We start from the raw sequence: 18,278 nt of genomic DNA on the forward strand, positions 1-18,278 counted from the left end.
GTTCAAATTTCCACCTCTCAGGCCTACCCTGACCCTTACATTTTTTTTTCCTTAGAGCCTTTGCACATGCTGTTCCTTCTGCCTGGAATGCTCGTCCCCATCGTTTTCAGCTGGCGAATGTGAGTCGGGTCTCTGCTTAAATATCATCTAAGGGAACCCTTCCTAATTTACCCCACTTCATCCTAACTCTGTCCCCAATACACTCTCTCATAGAGGCTGTTCTTTTCCTCTGAGACTTTGCTCTAGCTTGTAGTTCTAAATCTGTGATTATTTACTGTCTGTCTTCCTCTCGAGGGCAGGGGCCATTTCTTTTGTTCTCCACTGCTCAGAACCCAGAACCAAGGAGCTCAGTCAATATTCACAGGTATGCATCATACATGGAGGACACTTACGCTGTGATGGCCGCATACCCGGCTTCCTCTGGGGTCTGCCCCTTGCTCTCCGTTACTCACGGGAGTGGCCACTGAGCACCAGCTCTGCCTGGCGTCACTCTCTGGCATCAAAACTTATCATCCTACATCTCAGTCCTTTGCAAGGTGACACTTCATCTGATTACCTAATTCACACTAAGGTGTTAATGGTGCTAATGACTTAGTATTTATTACCCCAGGGGACACAGACGATGGTATCAAAACATATCATTCCCCAGTGGTTCAAAACCCGTTGGGAGCTTTCCAGGAGTCTGAGTAGCGTCCAGTCTCTGTAGCTAGGCCCCATCTGTGTGGCTCCGGTCGGCTTCTGTCGGCTTCCCTCGCTCTTCCTTCCCAAGCCTTAGTCATCGCCCTCTCTCCCACCCAGGGCTCAGCACAGAACCTGGAACAGCCAAGCCCTCAATAAATGTTTACTGAGTGCATTAAAAAAAATGGATTTTCATGACTCATGCTTTAACTGAAGAGTTTGGTGTTGTCAGTCAGTCGTTGAGCCTTGGATGCCAAAGGAATGACAAATGGTGGGAATTTCAGGCCCAGCAACTGTAATGGCCCCGGGAACCCAAGAGAGAAGTGGCTTTATCTTGCTGAAGGGGAGTGGGCCTTTCAGAGCCTCAAAATCTCCCCACCTGCTGCAGCACTCTCACCAGGTAAGCACCCCACCCTTCTCCCCAGGGTGAGGTATATCAGCTCTGCTTTCTGAGGTGCCAGACGAGGGGAGAGCCTTGTTGCCATGCCCTCCTGCCCTCCTGGTGCAGTCCGTGGTCACCTGCAGGTGGAGACAGAGGAAATCCGTCATCCATTTGGGAGTAATTTTTGATAGGAGCGGGGCTTCCCCCAGCCCTTCCTGCCTCTCTGAGCCTTGCCAAGGTCACTTGGTTCGCCCAGCCTAAGTCACTGCCTGTCACTGTGGTTTTTGTGTGGACAGGGCCTCCCTCTGTCCCGTCACTTCCCCTCCCTGCCCCATACTCTTGGCCTCATGAACCCCAAAGCCCCACTCTTCCCTTCCATAGGGATATGGCCTGAGAAAGGGGAGCCATTTGATTTTGGTTTAGTTTAAGAAAATCTTCCTTTTCAATTTGTTTTAGTGTTAGGTGCAGAGTGGTGACCATTACTGAAAATGAGGCCAGGCGTGGTGGCTCAGCACTTTGGGAGGCTGAGGCGGGCGGATCACAAGGTCAAGTAATTAAGGCCATCCTGGTCAACATGGTGAAACCTTGACTCTACTAAAAATACAAAAATTAGCAGGGCACGGTGGCGTGTGCCTGTAATCCCAGCTACTCAGGAGGCTGAGGCAGGAGAATCGCTTGAACCTGGGAGGCGGAGGTTGCAGTGAGCCAAGTTCATGCCATTGCACTCCAGGCTGGTGACAGGGCAAGACTCCATCTCAAAAAAAAAGAAAAAGAAAAAGAAAAAGAAATACAATGAATGGGTGATTTGGGCTGAGTCTAGGTTTTGGAAGGGAGGATTATCTGAGCTTGAGGCCTCTGATACGGAATCTGGCATGGAAAGCCACCCTCCCTCACCGAGGTGACTGGGCCTCCGGGTCACTTCCCTGGCAGCCTCCCTGGATCTGCTCTCCCCATGTGCCTAGGGTAGTCTTTCTAAAGGACAAGTCCTGCTCCAGAACCTCCCTGCTTAGAACCCGTCCGTCCTGTGGTTCCCAATTCTTCGGGGATAACCTGCCTTGTCCCTCAGGGTCTGCACAGTATCCTCCATCTCCGCTCGCTTGGCCTTGCCCTTGGGGGCTCCAGTAAGAAGCATTCCAACCTGGCAGCTGCAGACTCTGTGCGGTTGTATTTTTGCTGTAAATGGGCAGGGCTTAAGCATTTGTGGAGTGACTGATTTCAAGTACAGCTGCCACCACGGGAGAGGTCTGTGAAAATCATTAGAATTGAAAATGATCATGCTTTGCCGAAAAAGGTCGACCATCCCCACTCTGACGATACTAGAGGCCTGCTTGCCTCCCCACCCTGGGCCAAGCCATTACTTACCTCCTTGCTTTGCTCATACCCAGCCTGGAATGTCCAAAGTCTATTCAACTTGCTTCCTCCAAAACAGAGTCCCACCTTGATCTCCTGGAAGCAGCCTTCAGATGCCCCTCCTCCTGACCCCTGCAAATGCATCCCTTGAGCTGCTGAGCATGCCTAGGTCTGACACACACCATGATATGTTAAAATCATTGGATTCTGGGTTATTCTTCTCACAGTCCCAGGCCCTGAGCCCTCAAAGACAGAGGCTCCATGGGACTACTCTCTGGGTCGGAGGCCAGGACCCTGGCCACTAAGGGCACACCACTCATCTGAACCACCGCTCCTGTCTTATGGTGTGGGCTCTATTCTCTGCACTGGACTTGTTCTAAAACAGAGCATTTGGTCCTTGCATCCTGCCTTGTGGTTTATGACTTAGTAGATCGAAAATGACAGTCGTGCCCCATTTTCATTTGGAAAGAGAAAAAGAGTGGAAAACCGGAGATTGCACTGATCTGGAGAGAAAACTGGAGATCAAAGGAGACGTTATTTTTCTTTTTTGAGACGGAGTTTCACTGTTGTTACCCAGACTGGAGTGCAATGGCATGATCTCGGCTCACCGCAAGCTCCGCCTCCTGGGTTCAAACAATTCTCCTGCCTCAGCCTCCCGAGTAGCTGGGACTACAGGCGCGCACCACCATGCCCAGCTAATTTTTGTATTATTAGTAGAAACGGGGTTTCACCTTGTTGACCAGGATGGTCTCGATCTCTTGACCTCGTGATCCACCTGCCTCGGCCTCCCAAAGTGCTGGGATTATAGGCGTGAGCCACCATGTCCAGCCTTTTTTTTGTCTTTTTCTTTTTTTAAGAAGATGTTATTTCTTATGAATGTTACATAGATCAAAGCATGGTTTCAGATAGGCTTCATTTTCCACATGTTGGTCTCTGCCTCACAGTTGAGTTCTTGTTGACCAGGACCAGTTATTAATCATCCTCACGTCTCCAGAGCCCAGCACACTGCCTGATAAAGCTTGGTCACTTAACAAATACTTATCGAATGAATGTATGGGATGAATATGCATTTGGGTCTTTTTCGTGCTTAATGATTAGAATGTTCTCATGGCTGGTTAACGAGTAAGACATAATTTTCATTGTAAGTTCTTTGTGTGAATGCTTTTTGTGTGGAATGCTTGTCATGCACTGAAAAATGCTTTGTGATAGCAGTTTTGAAAAACTGAGTCATTTTGCTCCGATTGAAGCTGGGTGACCTTGTGCAAGTCACCCGTAACCCTCTGGGACTTGTGGCCCTCATCTGTAAAATGGGTAGAAGGTCAGAGGGGACCTCGTGGCTTGAGGGCTTAGTACTCTCATGCGGCGTGTAATTGTCACATCCTCCTCTTTGGTGACTGGACAGTGACCCTCTCCCCACGGGTTCCTGCACAGAGCTGGAATTCTCTCTGGTGTCTTTGACTGCATTCCAGTGGGTGGAATGCCGAGTTTCTCAGCAGCAATGAGAAATGTTGATGTGGGGTTATGAAAGCAAGCCAAGCCGTGGAATAATTAAAACACACACGCATACAAAGAAGGAAAAGGGAGAGGGAGAAAACACACTTAATGGACAGGGGATGAGTGAAACCCAATGGACTGAGAAAACCCCGGAGCTGAACTTCACATGACCCCGCGTGCCGCCTACAGTTGCCACACCCACGTGCCCCTTGCACTCCGCCGGCCTCTCAGTGATGTCAGCGGGCCATGGGCCCCACGGGAAGCAGGGGCTGCCATCAGCCTGGTGGAGCGTGGCCTCCCGCTCCTCCTCCATAGCCCACTTCCCACCCACCCGGGTCTCCAGATAACATGAAGCCACAGCTCCAAGGCTTATCAGCAGCGGAAGCCAACGCAGTACTTCTCAGAAAACAGAACCCCAGCCCGTTAGTGATGTCCACGCAGGCAAGAGAGGAGGGAGAAGAATGTTTGCTTTTTAGGAGTTCTGTGCCTGAAGCCAGCAGGTTTCCTTTAGGGATGGGGTGGCTGTGCTTGCTGCTGGTCTCTAGGTCATCAGTGAAGGAAGGAATTCATTCTGTGCTTGAGTGACTTAAGACCCAGGGGGTTGAGGAATAAGTAAGATATTGACTGTGCCCTTGGAGTTCTATGCTGCTTGGGGGATAAGACTCAAACTCACAGACATCTGTGGCTCAAATCATGGCATATGCATGCAGTGACTCTTGGAACGTTCAAGGGAGAATCACCACCTCTGCCGGTGGAGGAAAGGCCACAGGAACTGCCCACCTAGTTTTTCCATGACCCCAGCCCCTAGTGGGATATGTCAGATTTGGATTTAGAGGATCCTGGGTTTGCCAAAACAGAAGTGTATATATATCAAGAGAGAGAGATGGGAGTGTGGGGGAATAGGACGCTGACAGCTCGGGTAGTCCCTCCCCCGAGGTGACAGTATTGACTTCAGAGTGTTGTTGTGAGGCTCGAAGAAGGTACCAGAGGGAAGAGGAGCCAGGCGTGGTGGCTCACGCCTGTAATCCCAGCACTTCGGGAGGCCAAGGCAGGTGGATCACCTGAGGTCAGGAGTTTGAGACCAGCCTGGCCAACATGGTAAAACCCTGTTTCCACTAAAAATACAAAAACTAGCTGGGTATGGTGGCATGTACCTGTAATCCCAGCTACTCGGAAGGCTGAGCAGCAGAATCGCTTGAATTGGGAGGCAGAGGTTGCAGTGAGCCGAGATTACACCACTGCCTGCCGACCTGGGTGACAGAGTGAGACTCCATCTCAAAATAAAATAAAATAAAAAGAGGGAAGAGGAGCATTCCTTGCTGTGCAGATTCAAGTGCTCGTTGTTACTTGTTCCGCCCCTCTGTGTGACATCCAGTTCTGTGTGGGCTGCCCTGATTGCAAAGTGGGCCTCCTGCCGTTGAGCAGCTATGGTCCAGTGGGCAGGTACACCACAGTCATGAGAGCCTAGTTAAATCATTACATAATAGTTAGCTCTGTATGACCAATCTTTTCTTTAAAGAAATTCTTCCTTTTGGGGCCAGGCTCAGTGGCTCACGCCTGTAATCCCAGCATTTTGGGAGGCCGAGGAGATCGAGACCATCCTGGCCAACATGGTGAAACCCCATCTCTACTAAAAAATACAAAAATTAGCTGAGGGTGGTGGCATGCACCTGTCGTCCCAGCTACTCAGGAGGCTGAGGCAGGAGAATCGCTTGAACCCGGGAGTCAGAGGTTGCAGTGAGCTGAGATCGCGCCACTGCACACCAGCCTGACACCTGGTGACAAAGTGAGACTGTTTCCAAAAAAAAAAAATTCTTCCTTTTGGAATAATTGTCGCTACACAGAAAAACCAGATACAGATGAGTTCCAGTGTACCCCTCATCCAGATGTTCTTACTGTTAACACATTACCATGGTTCATGTGTCAAAACTAAGAAACATTGGTACATGACTAGTAAGATAAGTCCAGACTTTATTCAATAAACCCTTTGAAAAATAACAGCTTTATTGGCATATAGTTCATATACCATAAATCTGCTCTTTTAAGGTACGTGATTTAGTGGTTTTTAGTATATTAATGGAGTTGTGCAACCATCATCACTATCTAATTTTAGAACATTTTCAGCACCACAAAAAGAAACCTCATACCCATTAACAGTCACTTCCTGCCCATCCCCCTTACCCTGGCAATTAGTCTACTTTCTGTTTCTCTGGATTTGCCTCTTTTGGACATTTCATGTAGGTGAAGTCGATACAATGTGTGGACTTTTGTGTTTGACTTCTTCCACTTAGTGTATCTTCAGGGTTTGTCCATTTGTAGCACGTGTCAGTACTTTATTCCTTTTTATGGCCAAATAATATTTCAGTGTATGGATTTACCACATGTTTGTCCTTTCTTCGATTGATAGACATTTGGGTTGCTTTCACTTCTTGACTATAGTGAATAATAGTGCTATGAATATTTGTTTACAAACTTTTTTGTGGACATGTGTTTTCATTTAGCTTGAGTAGATACCTAGGAGTGGAATTACGGGGTCATTTGGTAATTTTGTTTAAATTTTTGAGAAACTGACCAATTGTTTTCCAAAGTGGTGGTACCATTTTACAGTCTCACTAGCAATTTATGAGGATTCCAGTTCTCCCCATCCTTGTCAACACTTGTTACTGTCTCTGTTTTATTTTAGCCATTCTAGTGGATGTGAGATGGTATCTCATTATAGTTTCGATTTGCATTTCCCTATTGGCTAATGATATTGATCATCTCTTCATGTGCTTTTGGGCCATTTGTGGGGTTTTTTGTTTGCTTGTTTTTGAGATGGAGTCTCGCTGGGATGTCCAGGTTGGAGTGTAATAGTGCCATCTCAGCTCACTGCAACCTCTGCTTCCTGGGTTCAGGCAATTCTCCTGCCTCAGCCTTCTGAGTCGCTGGGATTATAGGCGTGCGCCACCACACTCGGCCAACTTTTGTGTTTTTAGTAGAGACAGGGCTTCACCATGGTGACCAGGCTGGTCTCGAACTCCTGACCTTAAATGATCCACCCGCTTCAGCCTCCCAAAGTGCTGGAGTTACAAGTGTGAGCCACCGCATCTGGCATCCATTTGTATATCCTGTTTGGAGGAGCATCTAGAAATCTTTTTGCTGTTTCTAATTGTGTTGTCTTTCTACTGCTGAATTCTAAGAGTTCCTAACATATTCTGGATACAAGTTCCTTTATCAGTTATATGGTTTGCAAATATTTTCTTGCATTTTATTTCTTACAGTTCTGTGGGTTGTTTTTTCACTCTCTTGATGGTGTCTTTTGAAGCACAAAAGTTTTAAATTCTAATGAAGCTAAATTTGTTTTACTTTTGTCACTTTTGCTTTTAGTGTTTTATCTAAGAAACCACTGCCTAATCCAAGGTCACAAAAATTGATTCCCTTGCCTTCTTCTAAGAGTTTTATAATTTTAGCTCTTACATTTAGGTCTTTGATCCATCTTGACCTGATTTTTGTGTAAGATGTGAGGTAGGGGTCCAACTTCATTCTTTTGCATGTGGATATCCAGATATCCATACACTGTTTGTTGAGAAGAATGTGCTTTTCCCACTGAATTGTCTCAGCACCCTTGTAGAAAATCATGTGACCGTAAATGTAAGTGTTTCTTTCTGGACTCTTAAGATTCTCTTCTATTGATCCATGCGTCTATCCCCATGATACTCTTGACTACTATAGCCTTGTGGTATTAATCAACTTTTAAAATACATTTTTCATCATCTACATTGTTCAAAAAAAGAATTTGTGGTAACTCTCAGAAATCCAGTAAATATAAGAGGATAAAGATAGACAAGGAAATTAGAAGAGAAGACAAGAAAATAGATAGAAAAATAAGATGACATCAGAGTTAGTGCACAGTATTATATGCTGTAAGGTTTCATGAGATTGATGGAAGTAGCCTGCAAATTTGGCTTTGAGCTTTCTAGCAGCCAAGGGTAAATGGAAATGTGACAAATGACAAGATTAACATAAGTGTCTGGAAGGTTTTTTAGAAAAATGTCCCTGCCTCCAAAATTTTCAGGGACTGTAGTATAAGCATATTTCTCCGTGGATCCTAGGAACCTGAGCTGCTTACACACGTGACCATTTCATTTGTGTTAGTTCTGTCCCTTAGGCCAGTAGCTGGTTGAGGACCGTAACTGTGTCTTATTTCCCTCACATCACCCTATAGTGCTTAGGACAGAGCACAGGAGGTACTTATAAAATCCTGATCGAATTGTTTCTAAAATTGGGAATGTTTGTGACATCCTTTGGCAGCATTTCTGCCACCAGGTTGAGTTTAGTTGGGTCCAGTTTGGTGGTAGAGAAGTGGCAGGGGCTATCCTTCTGGCTGCATTTTAGAAGCTGTTTCTTCCATCATGCTTGCTAAGTAGTGAAAGCATTGGGCAGGTGGGGTTGTGTGCCCTGGCCCTGAGAGATGACAGTCACGTTGGAGTGAAGGTGAGCGGCATTGCTTCACTCGTGTGGAACCCACCCACCTTCCCCCTCCTCAGCACTGGAGAGGCCTCTCTCGCTCACTCCTTAGGACATGCCTTAGAGACTGACTGCCTGATGGAAAAATCGAGCATGTGTGAAGGAGGCCCTGGTCCAAACTGGACAGCTTCTCATGGATTTGGGCCCCTCACCACATACGGTTGTACGTGGCACAGAGATGGCCACTCTGCAAAGAGAACCACCGAGACCGCTCCCTCACCGGGGAAAGGAACAAGCCGCCTGCAACTGATTACTCATCATATTGGGTGGTCCTCTTCATCCCACACCCAATAAAGGTCTTTACCATTTCTCAGGAGCATCCTTTCCTAAAAGAAACAGAAAATAGATTTGAACTCCAACCTTTAAAAGGGGCAGTTGTCATTACTTCACAGTTGACAGGTGGGGAAATGGAGGCTCGGGGTGCATCATCTGCCTCCTCTAAGTTATACGGCGAGTGGCATGCAAAGACCTGACTGCAACCCAGAGAATTCTGATTTTGACTTCATCCTCCCTCTTTCTTCCACCTGCCAGCACTCAGTCTTTATCTAAATTTAGGGGGCTAGAGAGACCATTCTTTCTGTTCTGGGCACCTTCAAACAGGTAAGCACAGTTTTCTTTGAAGTTACCTGGCCAGGTGCGGTGGCTCACGCTTGTAATCCCAGCACTTTGGGAGGCCAAAGTGGGTGGATCACCTGAGGCCTGAAGTTTGGGATAAGCCTGGCCACATGGCGAAACCCTGTCTCTACTGAAAATATAAAAATTAGCCGGGTATGGTGTTGCATGCCTGTAGTCTCAGCTACTCAGGAGGCTGAAGCAGCAGAATTGCTTGAACCTGGGAGGTGGAGGTGGCAGTGGACTGACATCACACCAGTGCTCTCCAGCCTGGGTGACAGAGCAAGACTCCGTTTCAAAAAAATAATAAATAAATAAAAATGAAGCTACCTTTGCCTCCATGTGGGAGAATGTCAACGAACAGCTCCCCCTGCCACCCCCCCACCCCCCCACCCCACCCCCCCCCGCCAAAAACACTTTCTGCACAGTCACCCCTATGCCAGGAGCAGCCTTGTAATAGGCCACACATCTTATTACTGCCTCTGGTTTTTCACACCTCCTGTCTCAAATATTTGAGCTTGGCTGTAGCCCTGTGATGAAGGCAGTGTGGGTGCTGGTGACCTCATTTTACCCACATGGACACTGCCTTGTCTGGGGTCACCCTGTTGGTTGGGGTCTGGAGTAAGCCCAGAGGTTGGGATTCTGACTTCTGGTCCAGTGCTCTGCCCTAGCCCTTGAGCAAATGTGTATCAAGTTGCGCTGACAGTCTTTGAATTCCTGGAACTCATGCCCCAAGCATTTCCAGGAGCACCATAGCACTTCATTACAAAGATGGTGAGACCATAGGAAAGTCTTCTTTTTTTCCCACGGAAGCAGAGTCTCACCCACACCCGCAGCTTTTTTGTGTGTGTGTCCCTTTAGCACTGAGCTCTGTTCTCAGCACAGAGCAGGTAGAATAGAGTCAAAATGCAAACAGAACATGGCCTCCCTCCAGAATCTGCTCTGATGGAAACGTGATGTGAAACAAACAAAACAAGGTGTTTGGGCTCCATCTCTGAGGTCATTTGGTGGCTTTTTCCGTCTACTCTGAATCCAGATCTTCTGTGTGCTCAAAGCTGTGCTGTTTGCCAAAGAATCAAACAAGAAAAAGGCATGGCCCCCTTTGGGGCGCTCAGGTCCTATCTTGCGTGCCCCAAGCCCAGGTGAGGGACATACGCCCTCTGGGTTGTGATTTCCTTGTCATTAGAGGAGAGAAGATAATGTGTGGTTAACCGCCCTCCTGGAGCGTGGCAAGGCTGAAGTAAGATTCAGTGGCATTAACTCATTTGTTCATTCAGCACATTTTACTGACGACGTCCACTGTGCTGGGCTCTGGGTATAGTAGTGAACCCACAAGGCCAACAGTGCAAATGGTAGGAACCGTGCATGAGAAGTTCAGGGAGCCTGGTTCCATTTCAGGAGTGGGTCCTGGTCTGGGAAGGCATCCACAAGGAAGGGACATTTGAGCCAAAGTCCAAAGGGTGTGTAGGAGTCATCAGAAGAGCATCTCTCTCATCTCTGGACTTCTGTAGAGAGACTTATGTGCCCGGTGTACCCTTGGGAAGTGGGTACAGAAATCCAGAGATGAGAGCAATGTTTAACAACAGAGAGAAATCCACCTGATGGACTTTGGGCATCTCTCTAACATCTCCTGTTCAGTTTATCTCAGCCGGCCTTTGCTGAGCACTTGTGAGTCGCCTAGGGCATCCTCAGGTGATGAATTATGGAGATGGCAAGATGGCAGTGGTTGACACTGCCTGAGAGCAGCTCTCAGATAAACCAGGGCCCCGTGGTTGAAGGGCTGCCTCCAAGCAGAGAGGAGGCCCTCCAAGCACAGCCCTGCCATCCACATCTTCACACTTGCGGTGCTTACCACAGAGGGGACATGAGGGATCGCCGGACACATTACCCTAGGATGCAGATTCACACCAGCCCTAGAAGGCTTGTAGAAATCTTCCCTACAAAGTGATCACCATGTGGCCTCAGGCAAAGGATCTAAGCTTTTGAATCTCAGATGTGTCTGCGGCCCGGGGATAACGGTAGCACCCATCTCACAGGATGTGTGGACGCTGCCTCCATAACGACTGTGTTGTGCTGAGCAAGTGCCTGGCTGGAGAAGCACATGGTGAAGGGGAGCAGGTGTGATTATTATGGGTATCATTCCTAGCGGTTCTGCAATTCATCTTGCCAGTAAGTACCACAGAACTTCAGACAAGGAGAGACCACAGGTGTTGGAAGTGTTCCTCGGAGCTTGTGGGACCTAGATACGTCCAGTGGAGGAGGGTCCTAGGTGGAAGCAGGAAAACTGAGCATCGGAAAAGGAGGAAGACCCTTGGTGACGGGGGTATCTGTTCTGCATGGAGGACAGATGGCTTCTCAGCGACTGGGAAACCAGCCAGCTAGCTTTCTGCTTGATGGTTGTAGAAAAATCCCGTGATTAACACCAATGGCATGTCAGGTTTGAAGAGCAAAGGTCAGGAGGTGAGAAGGCAGATAAATGCAATGTTTATCTTAAAAGAAGTTGTCAACTACTTGGAAATCCCCAAGCTTACTTCCTCCAGGAAGCCATTCTGGACTGTTTAAGCTAGTTCCCATAGCTCCTGGGCCCCCCATCTTCCCAGCACTGAAGCACATACAGAAAAGGGCATTTTTCTGAATATATCTGTGCCTCCCCTTTTGGAAGGAAGTGGCTTCTTGATGTCTGGGGTCACGGCTGGCATGTTTGGTTGAGTAGATAGAAAAAGTAATAATCTATTTGGAATGCACAATGTTTATAGAGGCCTCACAGGCTGAAAGTGCTAATTAGGACACACACTCAGGTCTTTTGACCTCAAATCCAGGTATTTTCCCACCTCGTGGGCCTCACTGAAATGATGACCCCAGGTTCTGCCCATGACGCATGAGCAGGCGTGGATTTGGTCTGTCAGGCTGTGATGGCAGAAGAGAGCCGGTTCTCAAACCAGCAGTGGCTTCGGATCTTGAAAGTCCAACTCCTTCGTTGTACAGAGGAGGAAACTGTGCCCCAAAGCAGGTCCCCCCGAGTTCCAGCCCAGTGCCACCCTCACTGCACAGAGCGGCTGTCTCCTTTTGATCATGAGGAAGCCACCAGGTCCCTGGTGGAGTTCAGCAGATGTGCCGGGTGTGTGACTCTGGTGGGTGTGAGGATGTTTCCGTTCCTGCTGGGAAGCCCTCCAAGCTCTTGTGAAAGAGATGTGGTTTGTCGAGCATGGATTTTCAACCTTTCTTTATAGAGAGCTGCTGTTGTTAGTTTAAAAATGCCTGGAAACATGATCAAGTGTAATGTTTTAGTGATAACATAGAAAACACATAATACTTAGCACATGTAATGAGAATGTATGGAACTCTCTAGTGAGAGTCTGAAATTCAGCCAGGTGTGGTGGCTCATGCCTGTAATCTCAGCACTTTGGGAGACTGAGGTGGGTGGATCGCCTGAGGTCAGGAGTTCAAGACCAGCCTGGTCAATGTGGCAAAACTTCGTCTCTACCAAAAATACGAAAATTAGCTGGGCATGGTGGTGGGCGCCTGTAATCTCAGCTACTCGGGAGGCTGAGATAGGAGAATCTCTTGGACCTGGCAGGCAGAGGTTGCAGTGAGCAGAGATCATGCCATTGTACTCCAGCCTGGGCAACAGAGAGAGACTCTGTCTCAAAAAAAAGAGTGAAATTCATTCTTTCAACATGCTTGTGTTGGGTACTGCCTGGCACAGCATTTGGTGCCCACTAACTCACAGCATGGGGGAAGGTGGGCACGGAACAGGTCATCTGGTGAAGTCACTGCAGTGAGGGAGCCCAGTGAGGGCCTGTCCAGCTCAGCTGAGAGGAGACTGAGAGAAGGCTACATGGCATAAGTGAAGGTATGGATGACACTTTCTTCTTCAGAGCATTTATTACTGGGGTCGGATAAAGCAGATCTCATGTATTTTCTGCTACTACAAAGAAGTTCTTGTTTTGTTTCATTTCTGGTGGTCTTTGGTATTTTCCAAAAAGGTGATAACTCATTGTTGAGTGAGATCAGCACTGGGACCAGCAGACTTGGGTCCACAGGTGTGTCATTTTAAACCAGACTGGAGTTAGGTGAGGGGAGATGTAAAGAGATCACTATTGTCACAAAAAGCACCAGTGAAAGCTCTGCTTAGAAAATGCCTTTCTCTAGGAGGTTTTCATCCAGTGAGGCAACACAAAACACCAGTTTAAAGTAGCAGGGTAAGGCTTCATGGCCTCTCAGTGTGATGTGGGGGTCCTGAATCATGAACATCCCGTTGTGGAGAATAAAATGCTGGTTTCTGAGCTGTCTTTCAAGACACAACCCAAAAGCTGTTTCTTCCCAAGGTATCTTCCATGGGAACCCCAGCAAGGTGAGGTCTGCCTTTTCTCTGACCTTGCCTAACATTCCCTTTTTGTGTCCCTTGAGCTCAGGGACATGCATCTCCTGTTGTACCTAGCACATGATCATGTACAAAACAAGTCCTTGTTAAGCGTTGGTGGTGTGTACCAGCAAACGTTTATGGAGCACCTGTTATAAGGGACACACAGCGGGGAGCAGGATAGATGAGCGTGGAGTTTTGGGGGAGAGGTCTGAGCTGAGATCTATGTTTGTGAGTCGTCATTGTATGGATGAGGCCAGGCTGTGGAGGAGGTGAGGGCAGGATGAGAAGGTCCAGACCTGCACCCGAAGAACCAGCCCCATTTAGGGAACGTGGGGAAAGACAGGAAGAGAGAGATGGTGCACAGTGACGTTGAAGGTGAGAGGACCCTGCAGCAAAAGGAAAGGAGCAGCAGTGCTAGACATTGCAGAGAACCTGGAATGGTAAGGCCTGGAAACCATGTGTTTTAGATTCTGTAAGCTGGAAGCTACTAGGTGACCTTCGTAAGGGCAGTCATGGTGGAGTGCTGGGGCCGAAACCTGTTGCAGGGAGTCCCGTAGTCAGTGGGAGATGGGGAGTAGACACAGAGGGCTGGGTTATTCCTGCCACACAGCTGTGCTGGGGCCATGGCAGGGGCAGGGGTGCCGCAGAGTGGGAGCCAGAGAGGGAGCTGGGTCAGGGCTGACCGTGGGTGGGGAGAGCATGGAGTGCTTTCAGGGGCGAAGTGAGTGGAAATGCCCATGAAGTAGATGGATGGAACCCTCCGTCTACTCCATGGATGGAGGGATGGCTGTCTTTGTCTCAGACTTGCCAAAGACAGCCATAAAATTCAGACCCGCACCCACTCAGGAGAATGGGGAAAATGAATTATTTTGTAAGAGGCTTGTAGTCCAAAGGTAGAATTGCCTAAGAGAGCTTCTGAAAGGAAGAAGTCATGGTGAGTTGGTCTTTTTAAAGAGAAACAGCATAGGTTGGATTTTTCTAGTAACTTCAAGAGGTCAAGACTTTGGATTTTTTTTTTCAACAGAGTCTCACTTTGTCACCCAGGCTGGTACAGTGTACCCAGGCTGGTACAGTGCAGTGGTGCAATCACAGCTCACTGCAGCCTTGACCTCCCAGGCTCAAGCAATCCTCCTGCCTCAGCCCCCCAAGTAGCTACCATGCCTGGCTAATTTTTGTATTTTTTGTAGAAGTAGGGTTTCACCATGTTACCCAGGCTGGTCTCAAACTCCTGAGCTCAAGCAGTTTGCCTACCTTGGCCTCCCAAAGCGCTGGGATTAAAGGCATGAGCCTCCGTGTCTGGACGAGCCTCTGGGTTTAGTAAGCCTCTTGTAATTCACTAGGAATGGGTTTCTAGGACCTCCTCACTTTTTTGCTCATGGTTTCTTTTGCCAGCTGTAAGTCCCTGGAGAACACTGGGTACTTTACGGGAGAAAGAGGAAGAGCAAGGAATAGACTTTGCCCAGAGCTGCTTAATGTGATGTGGGGAACAGAGGTGATAAGAGCCTGTGGCAGCTCAGGCAGCCCTGCCATGACTTGGAGTTTGGGAAGGGGTGTCAAGGATAACAAGTCATGAACATGCCATGCTGTTGCTTTGGATCAATACATGAAGGATTTTTGAGACCCCCTCTATGTATCAAACTCACTTAGAGGTAAGGCATGGATTGTGTCCTGGTGATAGTATCTGAGGGGGAGGCCTGGTACAGTGTCTGTATTTAGGATGATGAACACCATGATCTAAGACTGCTGAGTGCCATGGGGTGGTCTAGACGGGCGGACGGGCTGGCTTCAAGGAGGGCGGAGGCACTGTGCAATGGTGTTGCCTGGGAGCCTTCCGTGGAGAGTGTGGGAATCTCATCCTGGTGCTACCCCTTTATCTTCTTTTTTTATTTTGAGATTGAGTCTCATACTGTTGCCCAGGCTGGAGTGCAGTGGTGTGATCCTGGCTCACTGGAACCACCGCCTTCTGGGTTCAAGCTATTATCCTGCCTCAGCCTCCTGAGTAGCCGAGATTGCAGACACCCGCCACCACACCCAGCTAATTTTTTGTACTTTTAGCAGAGACGGGGGTTTCACCATGTTGGCCAGGCTGGTCTCAAACTCCTGACCTCATGATTCACCTGCCTCAGCCTCGAAAGTGCTGGGATTATGTGTGTGAACCCCCGCGCCCTGCCCCCCTTTATCTTACAGCCAAGAAATTGGGCCTGGAAAGGGAAGGGGATTTTTCAAGCTTCATGGCAGCTCCAAGACTTGAAGTGAGACTTTCCTTTAGAGCAAGCTTGTACAACCTCTGGCCCATGGGCTGCATGCAGCCCGGGACAGCTTTGAATGTGGTCCAACACAAATTCATATACTTTCTTAAAATACTCAGAGATTTTTTTTTTCAATTTCTGTTTTAGCTCATCAGCTATTGTTAGTGTATTTTATGTGTGTCCCAAGATGATTCTTCTTCCAGTGTGGCCCAGGGAAGCCAAAAGACTGGGCATTCTTGCTTGGAGGAAGTGCATTTTCTGCTATAAAAGGACCTTGAATCCCCATCTAATATGTTGGGTCTTTGTCTTGAATGTTTTCAGGCAGGACACGATTGTATTTGTAACATAATAATATGTAAGAATGTGCACTTCTCAGCCTTTGCAGAAAGGCAGGAGGCCAGTTTCCTGCAGCCCCCGCCCCGTCCTGGCTGAGGGGTGGGAGGCAGGTTGCTGGCCAGCCCCGCTGAGTCACCCCTCCGGCGTGGAGCCCAGTGGGGATTTCCACGCGGCCCCAGCGTTCTCTTCTCCTCGTTTCCTGTTGTGCTGTGACGCAGGCTGGCTGCCAGCGGGTGCCGGTGGGCACTCCCAACAAAGGCCATTGCCAGCCAGGCTTGTGGGCCCCGAGGGCACCGTGGGTGGCTCTCCCCCCATGGGTGACTGTGCCCCAAGAGGGTGTGCCCCACGTCTCAGTTGCACTCGTTCTGGGTGGGCAGCTCCCAGAGGCCCCAGGGAGGGCTGCAGATGGGTGGGGGGTGGTGGCTGCCTGGGAGGGCAGGAGGTTTTGTTGAAGAATGAAAGCTTGCTCTTGGGGCAGTTTGTACTGGGCGTTTAGGGTTATAAAAACCTAGATTTACTGAAGATGGCTCTCTTTTATCTTTTGACAAGAACATTTGTGAAGAAAACAAAACAGACCTTCAACTGTTTTTGCCTATACGCCGAGAGGCGTCCACTATGCCTGATTTCTCTGGGTGTTTCTAACACAGACATGCATGTTTTTGTCAGTTTCTAGTGTCTCCATTTCTCGATATGAGGATATTCTGCTTAAAAAATTCTCTACTGATAGGACCTCTGCATATTCATGTGTCTTTTTCCTCCAGAACTTTGTGTCCCACCACTGTGGTAGGCAGTTTACAAATGTCATCTGATTCTGTGCCTGCCACTGTGGTCTAAGGCTGTGTTGTCCGGTGTCTATCCACCACCCTCATGTGGCTACTTAAATATTGGGTCATTCAAATTAATACAGTTACAAATCCTGTCCCTCAGTCACACCAGCCACATTTCAAATGCTTGGGTAGGCTAGTGGCTACCACATCAGTTCATACAGAGCAGCACATTTTCATCACCACCAAAAATTCTATTTGCTAGCACTGGTCTAAGGTCTGGACATATGTTCCCATTTTACAGATGAGCAAACTGAGTCCTACAGAGGTTAGCTGACCACTTATAAGAATGAACAAATGAGGCTAGGCATGGTGGCTCACACCTAGAATCCCAGCACTTTGGGAGGCCAAGGCAGGCAGATCACCTGAGGTCGGGAGTTCGAGACAACCCCATCTCTACTAAAAATACAAAATTAGCCGGGTATGGTGGCACATGCCTGTAATCCCAGATACTTGGGAGGCTGAGGCTGGAGAATCGCTTGAACCCAGGAGGCAGAGGTTGCGGCGAGCTGAGACTGTGCCATTGCACTCCAGCCTGGGCAACAAGTGTGAAACTGTCTCAAGAAAAAAGAATGAACAAATGAAACTTTTTAATTGTACACATGAGGAAACTGAAGATTACGTTCCCTTTTCCTTCTTAAAAGAGAAATTGATCTGTAGGCTTCAGGGACTCTTCGGTTAGCCTGGGGGTGCTGTGAGTCCCCTCTTCTGCTGTACCCTGTCGGCTGTGGGTGGCTGCTTTCTCTTGGTTTCCTCATCAGAGTTGGGGAATGCGAGCCAGGCTGCTTTCCGCACAGTAATCCGTTTCCTATCAGGGCATTTATGGAGTTTGTGATCTCTTGGGTTTTTTGGTCTTTTGTTAGAGCCGAAAGAGGTCTCAGGAAATGATATCTCAAAATACTGAGGTCCAGAGAGGTGAGGGGACGCTGAGGGTCATGCCTCTAGCTAAGAGCTCTGCTGGTTCTTAAACTTGTTTTCAAGCCAGGGCTTATCTGATTTTCTTAGGAAAGTAATCACTCCATGGACAAGGAGAGGTTTTTTTCATGGAACAGTGACGTTCCCTGTGGTCCCTATGTAGGGTGGTAAGGAATAGAGCTTTGGGATCCAACAGACCAGTGTTCAAATCCCGGCCCCACCACTTATAAGTTATGGGACTTCAGGCAAGGACTTAAACATTCAGAGTTCTCAGCTTCTTCATCTGTAAAACAGGGATAAAATATCTCAGTTAATTTGTTTTAAATAATAAATTGTGGCTGAGCATGGTGGCTCGTAATCCCAGTACTTTGAGAGGCTGATGCGAAAGGATCACTTGAGGCCAGGAGTTTGAGACCAGACTGGTCAGCATAACAAGAACATAACAAGATCTCATCTCTACAAAAAAATTAAAAATATTAGCTGGGCATCTTGGTGTGCACCTGTGGTCCCAGCTACTCAGGAGGCTGCAGTGGAAGATTGCTTGAGTCAGGAGTTAAGAGTCTGTG

At 48.2% G+C, this 18,278-nt stretch overlaps 1 protein-coding gene across 7 annotated transcripts in view; it reads left to right on the top strand.

Annotated features, from left to right (window-relative positions):
* The window catches only part of SMAD3 (SMAD family member 3), a 227,017-nt gene that overhangs the window by 133,084 nt on the left and 75,655 nt on the right, over window positions 1-18,278 (top strand). Inside the window, exon 1 of one of the 7 annotated variants that reach the window (XM_054239371.2) lies at window positions 14,850-15,037. The exons of the other annotated variants lie outside the window; for them this stretch is intronic. The gene's annotated coding sequence lies outside the window, so the exon portion shown is untranslated. Of the gene's footprint in view, window positions 1-14,849; window positions 15,038-18,278 lie in introns of those variants that run through there. 7 annotated transcript variants of the gene reach the window in all.

The sequence above is a fragment of the Callithrix jacchus genome, chromosome 8 (assembly GCF_049354715.1).
Source record: "Callithrix jacchus isolate 240 chromosome 8, calJac240_pri, whole genome shotgun sequence".
NCBI lineage: Eukaryota > Metazoa > Chordata > Mammalia > Primates > Cebidae > Callithrix > Callithrix jacchus.